This window comes from Osmia lignaria, unplaced genomic scaffold (assembly GCF_051020975.1).
Source record: "Osmia lignaria lignaria isolate PbOS001 unplaced genomic scaffold, iyOsmLign1 scaffold0011, whole genome shotgun sequence".
NCBI classification, from domain to species: domain Eukaryota; kingdom Metazoa; phylum Arthropoda; class Insecta; order Hymenoptera; family Megachilidae; genus Osmia; species Osmia lignaria.
The window spans coordinates 5972001-5990007 of record NW_027478165.1 but is presented as its reverse complement, the minus strand read 5'-3'; positions in this window follow the sequence as shown (position 1 = coordinate 5990007).

The window sequence follows — 18007 nt, the reverse complement described above, 5'->3', positions numbered from 1 at the left end:
GCACTAGTGCAGAGTTATCTCAAAGAAAGGGCCCACGGTGCTTCTGTATCTCTATTATGTTGGTGCGGCTTCGGAACTTTTAAATATCTCGATATATCTCGAGAACTACGCATCTGATCAAAAAATATCATAGAACATAAAAAGTAGGAAACTTAATTCTCTACAAAAAATGTCTCTTAACGTTTTGCCATAGCTCGCTTCGTTTCCGAGATATTTGCAGATTTATCTCAAGGGAAGGGGTCTGACGGACATATTTCGAGATATTTCTTCTTCTTGTTGTTCTTCTTCTGCACAGCTAAGCTGGAAGTGGCATTTGCAGCTCGCAGTAGTGCAGAGTTATCTCAAAGAAAGGGGCCACGGTGTTTCTGTATCTCTATTAGGTTGGTGCGGCTTCGGAACTTTTAAATATCTTGATATATCTCGTGAACTACGCATCTGATCAAAAAATATCATACAACATAAAAAGTAGGAAACTTAATTCTCTACAAAAAAGGTCTCTTAACATTTTGCCATAGCTCGCTTCGTTTCCGAGATATTTGCAGATTTATATCAATGGAAGGGGCCTGACGGGCATATTTCGAGATATTTCTTCTTCTTGTTGTTCTTCTTCTGCACAGCTAAGCTGGAAGTGGCATTTGCAGCGCGCAATAGTGCAGAGTTATCTCAAAGAAAGGGGCCACGGTGTTTCTGTATCTCTATTATGTTGGTGCGGCTTCGGAACTTTTAAATATCTTGATATATCTCGAGAACTACGCATCCGATCAAAAAATATCATAGAACATAAAAAGTAGGAAACTCAATTCTCTACAAAAAAGGTCTCTTAACATTTTGCCATAGCTCGCTTCGTTTCCGAGATATTTGCAGATATATCTCAAGGGAAGGGGCCTGACGGACATATTTCGAGATATTTCTTCTTCTTGTTGTTCTTCTTCTGCACAGCTAAGCTGGGAGTGGCATTTGCAGCTCGCAATAGTGCAGAGTTATCTCAAAGAAAGGGGCCACGGTGTTTCTGTATCTCTATTATGTTGGTGCGGCTTCGGAACTTTTAAATATCTTGATATATCTCGAGAACAACGCATCTGATCAAAAAATATCATAGAACATAAAAAGTAGGAAACTTAGTTCTCTACAAAAAAGGTCTCTTAACATTTTGCCATAGCTCGCTTCGTTTCCGAGATATTTGCATATTTATCTCAAGGGAAGGGGCCTGACGGACATATTTCGAGATATTTCTTCTTCTTGTTGTTCTTCTTCTGCACAGCTAAGCTGGAAGTGGCATTTGCGGCTCGCACTAGTGCAGAGTTATCTCAAAGAAAGGGCCCACGGTGCTTCTGTATCTCTATTATGTTGGTGCGGCTTCGGAACTTTTAAATATCTCGATATATCTCGAGAACTACGCATCCGATCAAAAAATATCATAGAACATAAAAAGTAGGAAACTTAATTCTCTACAAAAAAGGTCTCTTAAGATTTTGCCATAGCTCGCTTCGTTTCCGAGATATTTGCATATTTATCTCAAGGGAAGGGGCCTGACGGACATATTTCGAGATATTTCTTCTTCTTGTTGTTCTTCTTCTGCACAGCTAAGCTGGAAGTGGCATTTGCAGCTCGCAGTAGTGCAGAGTTATCTCAAAGAAAGGGGCCACGGTGTTTCTGTATCTCTATTAGGTTGGTGCGGCTTCGGAACTTTTAAATATCTCGATATATCTCGAGAACTACGCCTCTGATCGAAAAATATCATAGAACATAAAAAGTAGGAAACTTAATTCTCTACAAAAAAGGTCTCTTAACATTTTGCCATAGCTCGCTTCGTTTCCGAGATATTTGCATATTTATCTCAAGGGAAGGGGCCTGACGGACATATTTCGAGATATTTCTTCTTCTTGTTGTTCTTCTTCTGCACAGCTAAGCTGGAAGTGGCATTTGCGGCTCGCACTAGTGCAGAGTTATCTCAAAGAAAGGGCCCACGGTGCTTCTGTATCTCTATTATGTTGGTGCGGCTTCGGAACTTTTAAATATCTCGATATATCTCGAGAACTACGCATCTGATCAAAAAATATCATAGAACATAAAAAGTAGGAAACTTAATTCTCTACACAAAATGTCTCTTAACGTTTTGCCATAGCTCGCTTCGTTTCCGAGATATTTGCAGATTTATCTCAAGGGAAGGGGTCTGACGGACATATTTCGAGATATTTCTTCTTCTTGTTGTTCTTCTTCTGCACAGCTAAGCTGGAAGTGGCATTTGCAGCTCGCAGTAGTGCAGAGTTATCTCAAAGAAAGGGGCCACGGTGTTTCTGTATCTCTATTAGGTTGGTGCGGCTTCGGAACTTTTAAATATCTTGATATATCTCGAGAACTACGCATCTGATCAAAAAATATCTTAGAACATAAAAAGTAGGAAACTTAATTCTCTACAAAAAAGGTCTCTTAACATTTTGCCATAGCTCGCTTCGTTTCCGAGATATTTGCAGATTTATCTCAATGGAAGGGGCCTGACGGGCATATTTCGAGATATTTCTTCTTCTTGTTGTTCTTCTTCTGCACAGCTAAGCTGGAAGTGGCATTTGCAGCGCGCAATAGTGCAGAGTTATCTCAAAGAAAGGGGCCACGGTGTTTCTGTATCTCTATTATGTTGGTGCGGCTTCGGAACTTTTAAATATCTTGATATATCTCGAGAACTACGCATCCGATCAAAAAATATCATAGAACATAAAAAGTAGGAAACTTAATTCTCTACAAAAAAGGTCTCTTAACATTTTGCCATAGCTCGCTTCGTTTCCGAGATATTTGCATATTTATCTCAAGGGAAGGGGCCTGACGGACATATTTCGAGATATTTCTTCTTCTTGTTGTTCTTCTTCTGCACAGCTAAGCTGGAAGTGGCATTTGCGGCTCGCACTAGTGCAGAGTTATCTCAAAGAAAGGGCCCACGGTGCTTCTGTATCTCTATTATGTTGGTGCGGCTTCGGAACTTTTAAATATCTCGATATATCTCGAGAACTACGCATCTGATCAAAAAATATCATAGAACATAAAAAGTAGGAAACTTAATTCTCTACAAAAAATGTCTCTTAACGTTTTGCCATAGCTCGCTTCGTTTCCGAGATATTTGCAGATTTATCTCAAGGGAAGGGGTCTGACGGACATATTTCGAGATATTTCTTCTTCTTGTTGTTCTTCTTCTGCACAGCTAAGCTGGAAGTGGCATTTGCAGCTCGCAGTAGTGCAGAGTTATCTCAAAGAAAGGGGCCACGGTGTTTCTGTATCTCTATTAGGTTGGTGCGGCTTCGGAACTTTTAAATATCTTGATATATCTCGAGAACTACGAATCTGATCAAAAAATATCATAGAACATAAAAAGTAGGAAACTTAATTCTCTACAAAAAAGGTCTCTTAACATTTTGCCATAGCTCGCTTCGTTTCCGAGATATTTGCAGATTTATCTCAATGGAAGGGGCCTGACGGGCATATTTCGAGATATTTCTTCTTCTTGTTGTTCTTCTTCGGCACAGCTAAGCTGGAAGTGGCATTTGCAGCGCGCAATAGTGCAGAGTTATCTCAAAGAAAGGGGCCACGGTGTTTCTGTATCTCTATTATGTTGGTGCGGCTTCGGAACTTTTAAATATCTTGATATATCTCGAGAACTACGCATCCGATCAAAAAATATCATAGAACATAAAAAGTAGGAAACTTAATTCTCTACAAAAAAGGTCTCTTAACATTTTGCCATAACTCGCTTCGTTTCCGAGATATTTGCAGATATATCTCAAGGGAAGGGGCCTGACGGACATATTTCGAGATATTTCTTCTTCTTGTTGTTCTTCTTCTGCACAGCTAAGCTGGGAGTGGCATTTGCAGCTCGCAATAGTGCAGAGTTATCTCAAAGAAAGGGGCCACGGTGTTTCTGTATCTCTATTATGTTGGTGCGGCTTCGGAACTTTTAAATATCTTGATATATCTCGAGAACAACGCATCTGATCAAAAAATATCGTAGAACATAAAAAGTAGGAAACTTAATTCTCTACAAAAAAGGTCTCTTAACATTTTGCCATAGCTCGCTTCGTTTCCGAGATATTTGCAGATTTATCTCAATGGAAGGGGCCTGACGGGCATATTTCGAGATATTTCTTCTTCTTGTTGTTCTTCTTCCGCACAGCTAAGCTGGAAGTGGCATTTGCAGCGCGCAATAGTGCAGAGTTATCTCAAAGAAAGGGGCCACGGTGTTTCTGTATCTCTATTATGTTGGTGCGGCTTCGGAACTTTTAAATATCTCGATATATCTCGAAAACTACGCTTCTGATCAAAAAATATCATAGAACAGAAATTGTAGGAAACATAATTCTCTACAAAAAAGGTCTCTTAACATTTTGCCATAGCTCGCTTCGTTTCCGAGATATTTGCAGATATATCTCAAGGGAAGGGGCCTGACGGACATATTTCGAGATATTTCTTCTTCTTGTTGTTCTTCTTCTGCACAGCTAAGCTGGAAGTGGCATTTGCAGCGCGCAATAGTGCAGAGTTATCTCAAAGAAAGGGGCCACGGTGTTTCTGTATCTCTATTATGTTGGTGCGGCTTCGGAACTTTTAAATATCTTGATATATCTCGAGAACTACGCATCCGATCAAAAAATATCATAGAACATAAAAAGTAGGAAACTTAATTCTCTACAAAAAAGGTCTCTTAACATTTTGCCATAGCTCGCTTCGTTTCCGAGATATTTGCAGATATATCTCAAGGGAAGGGGCCTGACGGACATATTTCGAGATATTTCTTCTTCTTGTTGTTCTTCTTCTGCACAGCTAAGCTGGGAGTGGCATTTGCAGCTCGCAATAGTGCAGAGTTATCTCAAAGAAAGGGGCCACGGTGTTTCTGTATCTCTATTATGTTGGTGCGGCTTCGGAACTTTTAAATATCTTGATATATCTCGAGAACAACGCATCTGATCAAAAAATATCATAGAACATAAAAAGTAGGAAACTTAATTCTCTACAAAAAAGGTCTCTTAACATTTTGCCATAGCTCGCTTCGTTTCCGAGATATTTGCATATTTATCTCAAGGGAAGGGGCCTGACGGACATATTTCGAGATATTTCTTCTTCTTGTTGTTCTTCTTCTGCACAGCTAAGCTGGAAGTGGCATTTGCAGCGCGCAATAGTGCAGAGTTATCTCAAAGAAAGGGGCCACGGTGTTTCTGTATCTCTATTATGTTGGTGCGGCTTCGGAACTTTTAAATATCTTGATATATCTCGAGAACTACGCATCCGATCAAAAAATATCATAGAACATAAAAAGTAGGAAACTTAATTCTCTACAAAAAAGGTCTCTTAACATTTTGCCATAGCTCGCTTCGTTTCCGAGATATTTGCAGATATATCTCAAGGGAAGGGGCCTGACGGACATATTTCGAGATATTTCTTCTTCTTGTTGTTCTTCTTCTGCACAGCTAAGCTGGGAGTGGCATTTGCAGCTCGCAATAGTGCAGAGTTATCTCAAAGAAAGGGGCCACGGTGTTTCTGTATCTCTATTATGTTGGTGCGGCTTCGGAACTTTTAAATATCTTGATATATCTCGAGAACAACGCATCTGATCAAAAAATATCATAGAACATAAAAAGTAGGAAACTTAATTCTCTACAAAAAAGGTCTCTTAACATTTTGCCATAGCTCGCTTCGTTTCCGAGATATTTGCATATTTATCTCAAGGGAAGGGGCCTGACGGACATATTTCGAGATATTTCTTCTTCTTGTTGTTCTTCTTCTGCACAGCTAAGCTGGAAGTGGCATTTGTGGCTCGCACTAGTGCAGAGTTATCTCAAAGAAAGGGGCCACGGTGTTTCTGTATCTCTATTATGTTGGTGCGGCTTCGGAACTTTTAAATATCTCGATATATCTCGAAAACTACGCTTCTGATCAAAAAATATCATAGAACATAAATTGTAGGAAACATAATTCTCTACAAAAAAGGTCTCTTAACATTTTGCCATAGCTCGCTTCGTTTCCGAGATATTTGCAGATATATCTCAAGGGAAGGGGCCTGACGGACATATTTCGAGATATTTCTTCTTCTTGTTGTTCTTCTTCTGCACAGCTAAGCTGGAAGTGGCATTTACAGCTCGCAATAGTGCAGAGTTATCTCAAAGAAAGGGGCCACGGTGTTTCTGTATCTCTATTATGTTGGTGCGGCTTCGGAACTTTTAAATATCTTGATATATCTCGAGAACTACGCCTCTGATCGAAAAATATCATAGAACATAAAAAGTAGGAAACTTAATTCTCTACAAAAAACGTCTCTTAACATTTTGCCATAGCTCGCTTCGTTTCCGAGATATTTGCAGATCTATCTCAAGGGAAGGGGTCTGACGGACATATTTCGAGATATTTCTTCTTCTTGTTGTTCTTCTTCTGCACAGCTAAGCTGGAAGTGGCATTTGCAGCTCGCAGTAGTGCAGAGTTATCTCAAAGAAAGGGGCCACGGTGTTTCTGTATCTCTATTATGTTGGTGCGGCTTCGGAACTTTTAAATATCTTGATATATCTCGAGAACTACGCATCTGATCAAAAAATATCATAGAACATAAAACGTAGGAAACTTAATACTCTACAAAAAAGGTCTCTTAACATTTTGCCATAGCTCGCTTCGTTTCCGAGATATTTGCAGATTTATCTCAATGGAAGGGGCCTGACGGGCATATTTCGAGATATTTCTTCTTCTTGTTGTTCTTCTTCTGCACAGCTAAGCTGGAAGTGGCATTTGCAGCGCGCAATAGTGCAGAGTTATCTCAAAGAAAGGGGCCACGGTGTTTCTGTATCTCCATTATGTTGGTGCGGCTTCGGAACTTTTAAATATCTTGATATATCTCGAGAACAACGCATCTGATCAAACAATTTCATACAACATAAAAAGTAGGAAACTTAATTCTCTACAAAAAAGGTCTCTTAACATTTTGCCATAGCTCGCTTCGTTTCCGAGATATTTGCATATTTATCTCAAGGGAAGGGGCCTGACGGACATATTTCGAGATATTTCTTCTTCTTGTTGTTCTTCTTCTGCACAGCTAAGCTGGAAGTGGCATTTGCAGCTCGCAGTAGTGCAGAGTTATCTCAAAGAAAGGGGCCACGGTGTTTCTGTATCTCTATTAGGTTGGTGCGGCTTCGGAACTTTTAAATATCTCGATATATCTCGAGAACTACGCATCTGATCAAAAAATATCATAGAACATAAAAAGTAGGAAACTTAATTCTCTACAAAAAAGGTCTCTTAACATTTTGCCATAGCTCGCTTCGTTTCCGAGATATTTGCAGATTTATCTCAATGGAAAGGGCCTGACGGGCATATTTCGAGATATTTCTTCTTCTTCTTGTTCTTCTTCTGCACAGCTAAGCTGGAAGTGGCATTTGCAGCGCGCAATAGTGCAGAGTTATCTCAAAGAAAGGGGCCACGGTGTTTCTGTATCTCTATTATGTTGGTGCGGCTTCGGAACTTTTAAATATCTTGATATATCTCGAGAACTACGCATCCGATCAAAAAATATCATAGAACATAAAAAGTAGGAAACTTAATGCTCTACAAAAAAGGTCTCTTAACATTTTGCCATAGCTCGCTTCGTTTCCGAGATATTTGCATATTTATCTCAAGGGAAGGGGCCTGACGGACATATTTCGAGATATTTCTTCTTCTTGTTGTTCTTCTTCTGCACAGCTAAGCTGGAAGTGGCATTTGCGGCTCGCACTAGTGCAGAGTTATCTCAAAGAAAGGGCCCACGGTGCTTCTGTATCTCTATTATGTTGGTGCGGCTTCGGAACTTTTAAATATCTCGATATATCTCGAGAACTACGCATCTGATCAAAAAATATCATAGAACATAAAAAGTAGGAAACTTAATTCTCTACAAAAAATGTCTCTTAACGTTTTGCCATAGCTCGCTTCGTTTCCGAGATATTTGCAGATTTATCTCAAGGGAAGGGGTCTGACGGACATATTTCGAGATATTTCTTCTTCTTGTTGTTCTTCTTCTGCACAGCTAAGCTGGAAGTGGCATTTGCAGCTCGCAGTAGTGCAGAGTTATCTCAAAGAAAGGGGCCACGGTGTTTCTGTATCTCTATTAGGTTGGTGCGGCTTCGGAACTTTTAAATATCTTGATATATCTCGAGAACTACGCATCTGATCAAAAAATATCATAGAACATAAAAAGTAGGAAACTTAATTCTCTACAAAAAAGGTCTCTTAACATTTTGCCATAGCTCGCTTCGTTTCCGAGATATTTGCAGATTTATCTCAATGGAAGGGGCCTGACGGGCATATTTCGAGATATTTCTTCTTCTTGTTGTTCTTCTTCGGCACAGCTAAGCTGGAAGTGGCATTTGCAGCGCGCAATAGTGCAGAGTTATCTCAAAGAAAGGGGCCACGGTGTTTCTGTATCTCTATTATGTTGGTGCGGCTTCGGAACTTTTAAATATCTTGATATATCTCGAGAACTACGCATCCGATCAAAAAATATCATAGAACATAAAAAGTAGGAAACTTAATTCTCTACAAAAAAGGTCTCTTAACATTTTGCCATAACTCGCTTCGTTTCCGAGATATTTGCAGATATATCTCAAGGGAAGGGGCCTGACGGACATATTTCGAGATATTTCTTCTTCTTGTTGTTCTTCTTCTGCACAGCTAAGCTGGGAGTGGCATTTGCAGCTCGCAATAGTGCAGAGTTATCTCAAAGAAAGGGGCCACGGTGTTTCTGTACCTCTATTATTTTGGTGCGGCTTCGGAACTTTTAAATATCTTGATATATCTCGAGAACTACGCCTCTGATCGAAAAATATCATAGAACATAAAAAGTAGGAAACTTAATTCTCTACAAAAAACGTCTCTTAACATTTTGCCATAGCTCGCTTCGTTTCCGAGATATTTGCAGATTTATCTCAAGGGAAGGGGCCTGACGGACATATTTCGAGATATTTCTTCTTCTTGTTGTTCTTCTTCTGCACAGCTAAGCTGGAAATGGCATTTGCAGCGCGCAATAGTGCAGAGTTATCTCAAAGAAAGGGGCCACGGTGTTTCTGTATCTCTATTATGTTGGTGCGGCTTCGGAACTTTTAAATATCTTGATATATCTCGAGAACTACGCATCTGATCAAAAAATATCATCGAACATAAAAAGTAGGAAACTTAATTCTCTACAAAAAAGGTCTCTTAACATTTTGCCATAGCTCGCTTCGTTTCCGAGATATTTGCAGATTTATCTCAATGGAAGGGGCCTGACGGGCATATTTCGAGATATTTCTTCTTCTTGTTGTTCTTCTTCTGCACAGCTAAGCTGGAAGTGGCATTTGCAGCACGCAATAGTGCAGAGTTGTCTCAAAGAAAGGGGCCACGGTGTTTCTGTATCTATATTATGTTGGTGCGGCTTCGGAACTTTTAAATATCTTGATATATCTCGAGAACTACGCATCCGATCAAAAAATATCATAGAACATAAAAAGTAGGAAACGTAATTCTCTACAAAAAAGGTCTCTCAACATTTTGCCATAGCTCGTTTCGTTTCCGAGATATTTGCAGATATATCTCAAGGGAAGGGGCCTGACAGACATATTTCGAGATATTTCTTCTTCTTGTTGTTCTTCTTCTGCACAGCTAAGCTGGAAGTGGCATTTGCAGCTCGCAATAGTGCAGAGTTATCTCAAAGAAAGGGGCCACGGTGTTTCTGTATCTCTATTATGTTGGTGCGGCTTCGGAACTTTTAAATATCTTGATATATCTCGAGAACAACGCATCTGATCAAAAAATATCATAGAAGATAAAAAGTAGGAAACTTAATTCTCTACAAAAAAGGTCTCTTAACATTTTGCCATAGCTCGCTTCGTTTCCGAGATATTTGCAGATTTATCTCAAGGGAAGGGGTCTGACGGACATATTTCGAGATATTTCTTCTTCTTGTTGTTCTTCTTCTGCACAGCTAAGCTGGAAGTGGCATTTGCAGCTCGCAGTAGTGCAGAGTTATCTCAAAGAAAGGGGCCACGGTGTTTCTGTATCTCTATTATGTTGGTGCGGCTTCGGAACTTTTAAATATCTTGATATATCTCGAGAACTACGCATCTGATCAAAAAATATCATAGAACATAAAACGTAGGAAACTTAATTCTCTACAAAAAAGGTCTCTTAACATTTTGCCATAGCTCGCTTCGTTTCCGAGATATTTGCAGATTTATCTCAATGGAAGGGGCCTGACGGGCATATTTCGAGATATTTCTTCTTCTTGTTGTTCTTCTTCTGCACAGCTAAGCTGGAAGTGGCATTTGCAGCGCGCAATAGTGCAGAGTTATCTCAAAGAAAGGGGCCACGGTGTTTCTGTATCTCTATTATGTTGGTGCGGCTTCGGAACTTTTAAATATCTTGATATATCTCGAGAACTACGTATCCGATCGAAAAATATCATAGAACATAAAAAGTAGGAAACTTAATTCTCTACAAAAAAGGTCTCTTAACATTTTGCCATAGCTCGCTTCGTTTCCGAGATATTTGCAGATATATCTCAAGGGAAGGGGCCTGACGGACATATTTCGAGATATTTCTTCTTCTTGTTGTTCTTCTTCTGCACAGCTAAGCTGGGAGTGGCATTTGCAGCTCGCAATAGTGCAGAGTTATCTCAAAGAAAGGGGCCACGGTGTTTCTGTATCTCTATTATGTTGGTGCGGCTTCGGAACTTTTAAATATCTTGATATATCTCGAGAACAACGCATCTGATCAAAAAATATCATACAACATAAAAAGTAGGAAACTTAATTCTCTACAAAAAAGGTCTCTTAACATTTTGCCATAGCTCGCTTCGTTTCCGAGATATTTGCATATTTATCTCAAGGGAAGGGGCCTGACGGACATATTTCGAGATATTTCTTCTTCTTGTTGTTCTTCTTCTGCACAGCTAAGCTGGAAGTGGCATTTGCAGCTCGCAGTAGTGCAGAGTTATCTCAAAGAAAGGGGCCACGGTGTTTCTGTATCTCTATTAGGTTGGTGCGGCTTCGGAACTTTTAAATATCTCGATATATCTCGAGAACTACGCATCTGATCAAAAAATATCATAGAACATAAAAAGTAGGAAACTTAATTCTCTACAAAAAAGGTCTCTTAACATTTTGCCATAGCTCGCTTCGTTTCCGAGATATTTGCAGATTTATCTCAATGGAAGGGGCCTGACGGGCATATTTCGAGATATTTCTTCTTCTTCTTGTTCTTCTTCTGCACAGCTAAGCTGGAAGTGGCATTTGCAGCGCGCAATAGTGCAGAGTTACCTCAAAGAAAGGGGCCACGGTGTTTCTGTATCTCTATTATGTTGGTGCGGCTTCGGAACTTTTAAATATCTTGATATATCTCGAGAACTACGCATCCGATCAAAAAATATCATAGAACATAAAAAGTAGGAAACTTAATGCTCTACAAAAAAGGTCTCTTAACATTTTGCCATAGCTCGCTTCGTTTCCGAGATATTTGCATATTTATCTCAAGGGAAGGGGCCTGACGGACATATTTCGAGATATTTCTTCTTCTTGTTGTTCTTCTTCTGCACAGCTAAGCTGGAAGTGGCATTTGCGGCTCGCACTAGTGCAGAGTTATCTCAAAGAAAGGGCCCACGGTGCTTCTGTATCTCTATTATGTTGGTGCGGCTTCGGAACTTTTAAATATCTCGATATATCTCGAGAACTACGCATCTGATCAAAAAATATCATAGAACATAAAAAGTAGGAAACTTAATTCTCTACAAAAAATGTCTCTTAACGTTTTGCCATAGCTCGCTTCGTTTCCGAGATATTTGCAGATTTATCTCAAGGGAAGGGGTCTGACGGACATATTTCGAGATATTTCTTCTTCTTGTTGTTCTTCTTCTGCACAGCTAAGCTGGAAGTGGCATTTGCAGCTCGCAGTAGTGCAGAGTTATCTCAAAGAAAGGGGCCACGGTGTTTCTGTATCTCTATTAGGTTGGTGCGGCTTCGGAACTTTTAAATATCTTGATATATCTCGAGAACTACGCATCTGATCAAAAAATATCATAGAACATAAAAAGTAGGAAACTTAATTCTCTACAAAAAAGGTCTCTTAACATTTTGCCATAGCTCGCTTCGTTTCCGAGATATTTGCAGATTTATCTCAATGGAAGGGGCCTGACGGGCATATTTCGAGATATTTCTTCTTCTTGTTGTTCTTCTTCGGCACAGCTAAGCTGGAAGTGGCATTTGCAGCGCGCAATAGTGCAGAGTTATCTCAAAGAAAGGGGCCACGGTGTTTCTGTATCTCTATTATGTTGGTGCGGCTTCGGAACTTTTAAATATCTTGATATATCTCGAGAACTACGCATCCGATCAAAAAATATCATAGAACATAAAAAGTAGGAAACTTAATTCTCTACAAAAAAGGTCTCTTAACATTTTGCCATAACTCGCTTCGTTTCTGAGATATTTGCAGATATATCTCAAGGGAAGGGGCCTGACGGACATATTTCGAGATATTTCTTCTTCTTGTTGTTCTTCTTCTGCACAGCTAAGCTGGGAGTGGCATTTGCAGCTCGCAATAGTGCAGAGTTATCTCAAAGAAAGGGGCCACGGTGTTTCTGTATCTCTATTATGTTGGTGCGGCTTCGGAACTTTTAAATATCTTGATATATCTCGAGAACAACGCATCTGATCAAAAAATATCATAGAACATAAAAAGTAGGAAACTTAATTCTCTACAAAAAAGGTCTCTTAACATTTTGCCATAGCTCGCTTCGTTTCCGAGATATTTGCAGATTTATCTCAATGGAAGGGGCCTGACGGGCATATTTCGAGATATTTCTTCTTCTTGTTGTTCTTCTTCCGCACAGCTAAGCTGGAAGTGGCATTTGCAGCGCGCAATAGTGCAGAGTTATCTCAAAGAAAGGGGCCACGGTGTTTCTGTATCTCTATTATGTTGGTGCGGCTTCGGAACTTTTAAATATCTCGATATATCTCGAAAACTACGCTTCTGATCAAAAAATATCATAGAACAGAAATTGTAGGAAACATAATTCTCTACAAAAAAGGTCTCTTAACATTTTGCCATAGCTCGCTTCGTTTCCGAGATATTTGCAGATATATCTCAAGGGAAGGGGCCTGACGGACATATTTCGAGATATTTCTTCTTCTTGTTGTTCTTCTTCTGCACAGCTAAGCTGGAAGTGGCATTTGCAGCGCGCAATAGTGCAGAGTTATCTCAAAGAAAGGGGCCACGGTGTTTCTGTATCTCTATTATGTTGGTGCGGCTTCGGAACTTTTAAATATCTTGATATATCTCGAGAACTACGCATCCGATCAAAAAATATCATAGAACATAAAAAGTAGGAAACTTAATTTTCTACAAAAAAGGTCTCTTAACATTTTGCCATAGCTCGCTTCGTTTCCGAGATATTTGCAGATATATCTCAAGGGAAGGGGCCTGACGGACATATTTCGAGATATTTCTTCTTCTTGTTGTTCTTCTTCTGCACAGCTAAGCTGGGAGTGGCATTTGCAGCTCGCAATAGTGCAGAGTTATCTCAAAGAAAGGGGCCACGGTGTTTCTGTATCTCTATTATGTTGGTGCGGCTTCGGAACTTTTAAATATCTTGATATATCTCGAGAACAACGCATCTGATCAAAAAATATCATAGAACATAAAAAGTAGGAAACTTAATTCTCTACAAAAAAGGTCTCTTAACATTTTGCCATAGCTCGCTTCGTTTCCGAGATATTTGCATATTTATCTCAAGGGAAGGGGCCTGACGGACATATTTCGAGATATTTCTTCTTCTTGTTGTTCTTCTTCTGCACAGCTAAGCTGGAAGTGGCATTTGTGGCTCGCACTAGTGCAGAGTTATCTCAAAGAAAGGGGCCACGGTGTTTCTGTATCTCTATTATGTTGGTGCGGCTTCGGAACTTTTAAATATCTCGATATATCTCGAAAACTACGCTTCTGATCAAAAAATATCATAGAACATAAATTGTAGGAAACATAATTCTCTACAAAAAAGGTCTCTTAACATTTTGCCATAGCTCGCTTCGTTTCCGAGATATTTGCAGATATATCTCAAGGGAAGGGGCCTGACGGACATATTTCGAGATATTTCTTCTTCTTGTTGTTCTTCTTCTGCACAGCTAAGCTGGAAGTGGCATTTACAGCTCGCAATAGTGCAGAGTTATCTCAAAGAAAGGGGCCACGGTGTTTCTGTATCTCTATTATGTTGGTGCGGCTTCGGAACTTTTAAATATCTTGATATATCTCGAGAACTACGCCTCTGATCGAAAAATATCATAGAACATAAAAAGTAGGAAACTTAATTCTCTACAAAAAACGTCTCTTAACATTTTGCCATAGCTCGCTTCGTTTCCGAGATATTTGCAGATTTATCTCAAGGGAAGGGGCCCGACGGACATATTTCGAGATATTTCTTCTTCTTGTTGTTCTTCTTCTGCACAGCTAAGCTGGAAGTGGCATTTGCAGCGCGCAATAGTGCAGAGTTATCTCAAAGAAAGGGGCCACGGTGTTTCTGTATCTCTATTATGTTGGTGCGGCTTCGGAACTTTTAAATATCTTGATATATCTCGAGAACTACGCCTCTGATCGAAAAATATCATAGAACATAAAAAGTAGGAAACTTAATTCTCTACAAAAAACGTCTCTTAACATTTTGCCATAGCTCGCTTCGTTTCCGAGATATTTGCAGATTTATCTCAAGGGAAGGGGCCTGACGGACATATTTCGAGATATTTCTTCTTCTTGTTGTTCTTCTTCTGCACAGCTAAGCTGGAAGTGGCATTTGCAGCGCGCAATAGTGCAGAGTTATCTCAAAGAAAGGGGCCACGGTGTTTCTGTATCTCTATTATGTTGGTGCGGCTTCGGAACTTTTAAATATCTTGATATATCTCGAGAACTACGCATCTGATCAAAAAATATCATACTACATAAAAAGTAGGAAACTTAATTCTCTACAAGAAAGGTCTGTAAACATTTTGCCATAGCTCGCTTCGTTTCCGAGATATTTGCAGATTTATCTCAAGGGAAGGGGCCTGACGGACATATTTCGAGATGTTTCTTCTTCTTGTTGTTCTTCTTCTGCACAGCTAAGCTGGAAGTGGCATTTGCAGCTCGCAATAGTGCAGAGTTATCTCAAAGAAAGAGGCCACGGTGTTTCTGTACCTCTATTATGTGGGTGCAGCTTCGGAACTTTTAAATATCTTGATATATCTCGAGAACTACGCATCTGATCAAAAAATATCATCGAACATAAAAAGTAGGAAACTTAATTCTCTACAAAAAAGGTCTCTTAACATTTTGCCATAGCTCGCTTCGTTTCCGAGATATTTGCAGATTTATCTCAATGGAAGGGGCCTGACGGGCATATTTCGAGATATTTCTTCTTCTTGTTGTTCTTCTTCTGCACAGCTAAGCTGGAAGTGGCATTTGCAGCGCGCAATAGTGCAGAGTTGTCTCAAAGAAAGGGGCCACGGTGTTTCTGTATCTATATTATGTTGGTGCGGCTTCGGAACTTTTAAATATCTTGATATATCTCGAGAACTACGCATCCGATCAAAAAATATCATAGAACATAAAAAGTAGGAAACGTAATTCTCTACAAAAAAGGTCTCCCAACATTTTGCCATAGCTCGTTTCGTTTCCGAGATATTTGCAGATATATCTCAAGGGAAGGGGCCTGACAGACATATTTCGAGATATTTCTTCTTCTTGTTGTTCTTCTTCTGCACAGCTAAGCTGGAAGTGGCATTTGCAGCTCGCAATAGTGCAGAGTTATCTCAAAGAAAGGGGCCACGGTGTTTCTGTATCTCTATTATGTTGGTGCGGCTTCGGAACTTTTAAATATCTTGATATATCTCGAGAACAACGCATCTGATCAAAAAATATCATAGAAGATAAAAAGTAGGAAACTTAATTCTCTACAAAAAAGGTCTCTTAACATTTTGCCATAGCTCGCTTCGTTTCCGAGATATTTGCAGATTTATCTCAAGGGAAGGGGACTGACGGACATATTTCGAGATATTTCTTCTTCTTGTTGTTCTTCTTCTGCACAGCTAAGCTGGAAGTGGCATTTGCAGCTCGCAGTAGTGCAGAGTTATCTCAAAGAAAGGGGCCACGGTGTTTCTGTATCTCTATTATGTTGGTGCGGCTTCGGAACTTTTAAATATCTTGATATATCTCTAGAACTACGCATCTGATCAAAAAATATCATAGAACATAAAACGTAGGAAACTTAATTCCCTACAAAAAAGGTCTCTTAACATTTTGCCATAGCTCGCTTCGTTTCCGAGATATTTGCAGATTTATCTCAATGGAAGGGGCCTGACGGGCATATTTCGAGATATTTCTTCTTCTTGTTGTTCTTCTTCTGCACAGCTAAGCTGGAAGTGGCATTTGCAGCGCGCAATAGTGCAGAGTTATCTCAAAGAAAGGGGCCACGGTGTTTCTGTATCTCTATTATGTTGGTGCGGCTTCGGAACTTTTAAATATCTTGATATATCTCGAGAACTACGCATCCGATCGAAAAATATCATAGAACATAAAAAGTAGGAAACTTAATTCTCTACAAAAAAGGTCTCTTAACATTTTGCCATAGCTCGCTTCGTTTCCGAGATATTTGCAGATATATCTCAAGGGAAGGGGCCTGACGGACATATTTCGAGATATTTCTTCTTCTTGTTGTTCTTCTTCTGCACAGCTAAGCTGGGAGTGGCATTTGCAGCTCGCAATAGTGCAGAGTTATCTCAAAGAAAGGGATCACGGTGTTTCTGTATCTCTATTATGTTGGTGCGGCTTCGGAACTTTTAAATATCTTGATATATCTCGAGAACTACGCCTCTGATCGAAAAATATCATAGAACATAAAAAGTAGGAAACTTAATTCTCTACAAAAAACGTCTCTTAACATTTTGCCATAGCTCGCTTCGTTTCCGAGATATTTGCAGATTTATCTCAAGGGAAGGGGCCTGACGGACATATTTCGAGATATTTCTTCTTCTTGTTGTTCTTCTTCTGCACAGCTAAGCTGGAAGTGGCATTTGCAGCGCGCAATAGTGCAGAGTTATCTCAAAGAAAGGGGCCACGGTGTTTCTGTATCTCTATTATGTTGGTGCGGCTTCGGAACTTTTAAATATCTTGATATATCTCGAGAACTACGCATCTGATCAAAAAATATCATACTACATAAAAAGTAGGAAACTTAATTCTCTACAAGAAAGGTCTGTAAACATTTTGCCATAGCTCGCTTCGTTTCCGAGATATTTGCAGATTTATCTCAAGGGAAGGGGCCTGACGGACATATTTCGAGATGTTTCTTCTTCTTGTTGTTCTTCTTCTGCACAGCTAAGCTGGAAGTGGCATTTGCAGCTCGCAATAGTGCAGAGTTATCTCAAAGAAAGAGGCCACGGTGTTTCTGTACCTCTATTATGTGGGTGCAGCTTCGGAACTTTTAAATATCTTGATATATCTCGAGAACTACGCATCTGATCAAAAAATATCATCGAACATAAAAAGTAGGAAACTTAATTCTCTACAAAAAAGGTCTCTTAACATTTTGCCATAGCTCGCTTCGTTTCCGAGATATTTGCAGATTTATCTCAATGGAAGGGGCCTGACGGGCATATTTCGAGATATTTCTTCTTCTTGTTGTTCTTCTTCTGCACAGCTAAGCTGGAAGTGGCATTTGCAGCGCGCAATAGTGCAGAGTTGTCTCAAAGAAAGGGGCCACGGTGTTTCTGTATCTATATTATGTTGGTGCGGCTTCGGAACTTTTAAATATCTTGATATATCTCGAGAACTACGCATCCGATCAAAAAATATCATAGAACATAAAAAGTAGGAAACGTAATTCTCTACAAAAAAGGTCTCCCAACATTTTGCCATAGCTCGTTTCGTTTCCGAGATATTTGCAGATATATCTCAAGGGAAGGGGCCTGACAGACATATTTCGAGATATTTCTTCTTCTTGTTGTTCTTCTTCTGCACAGCT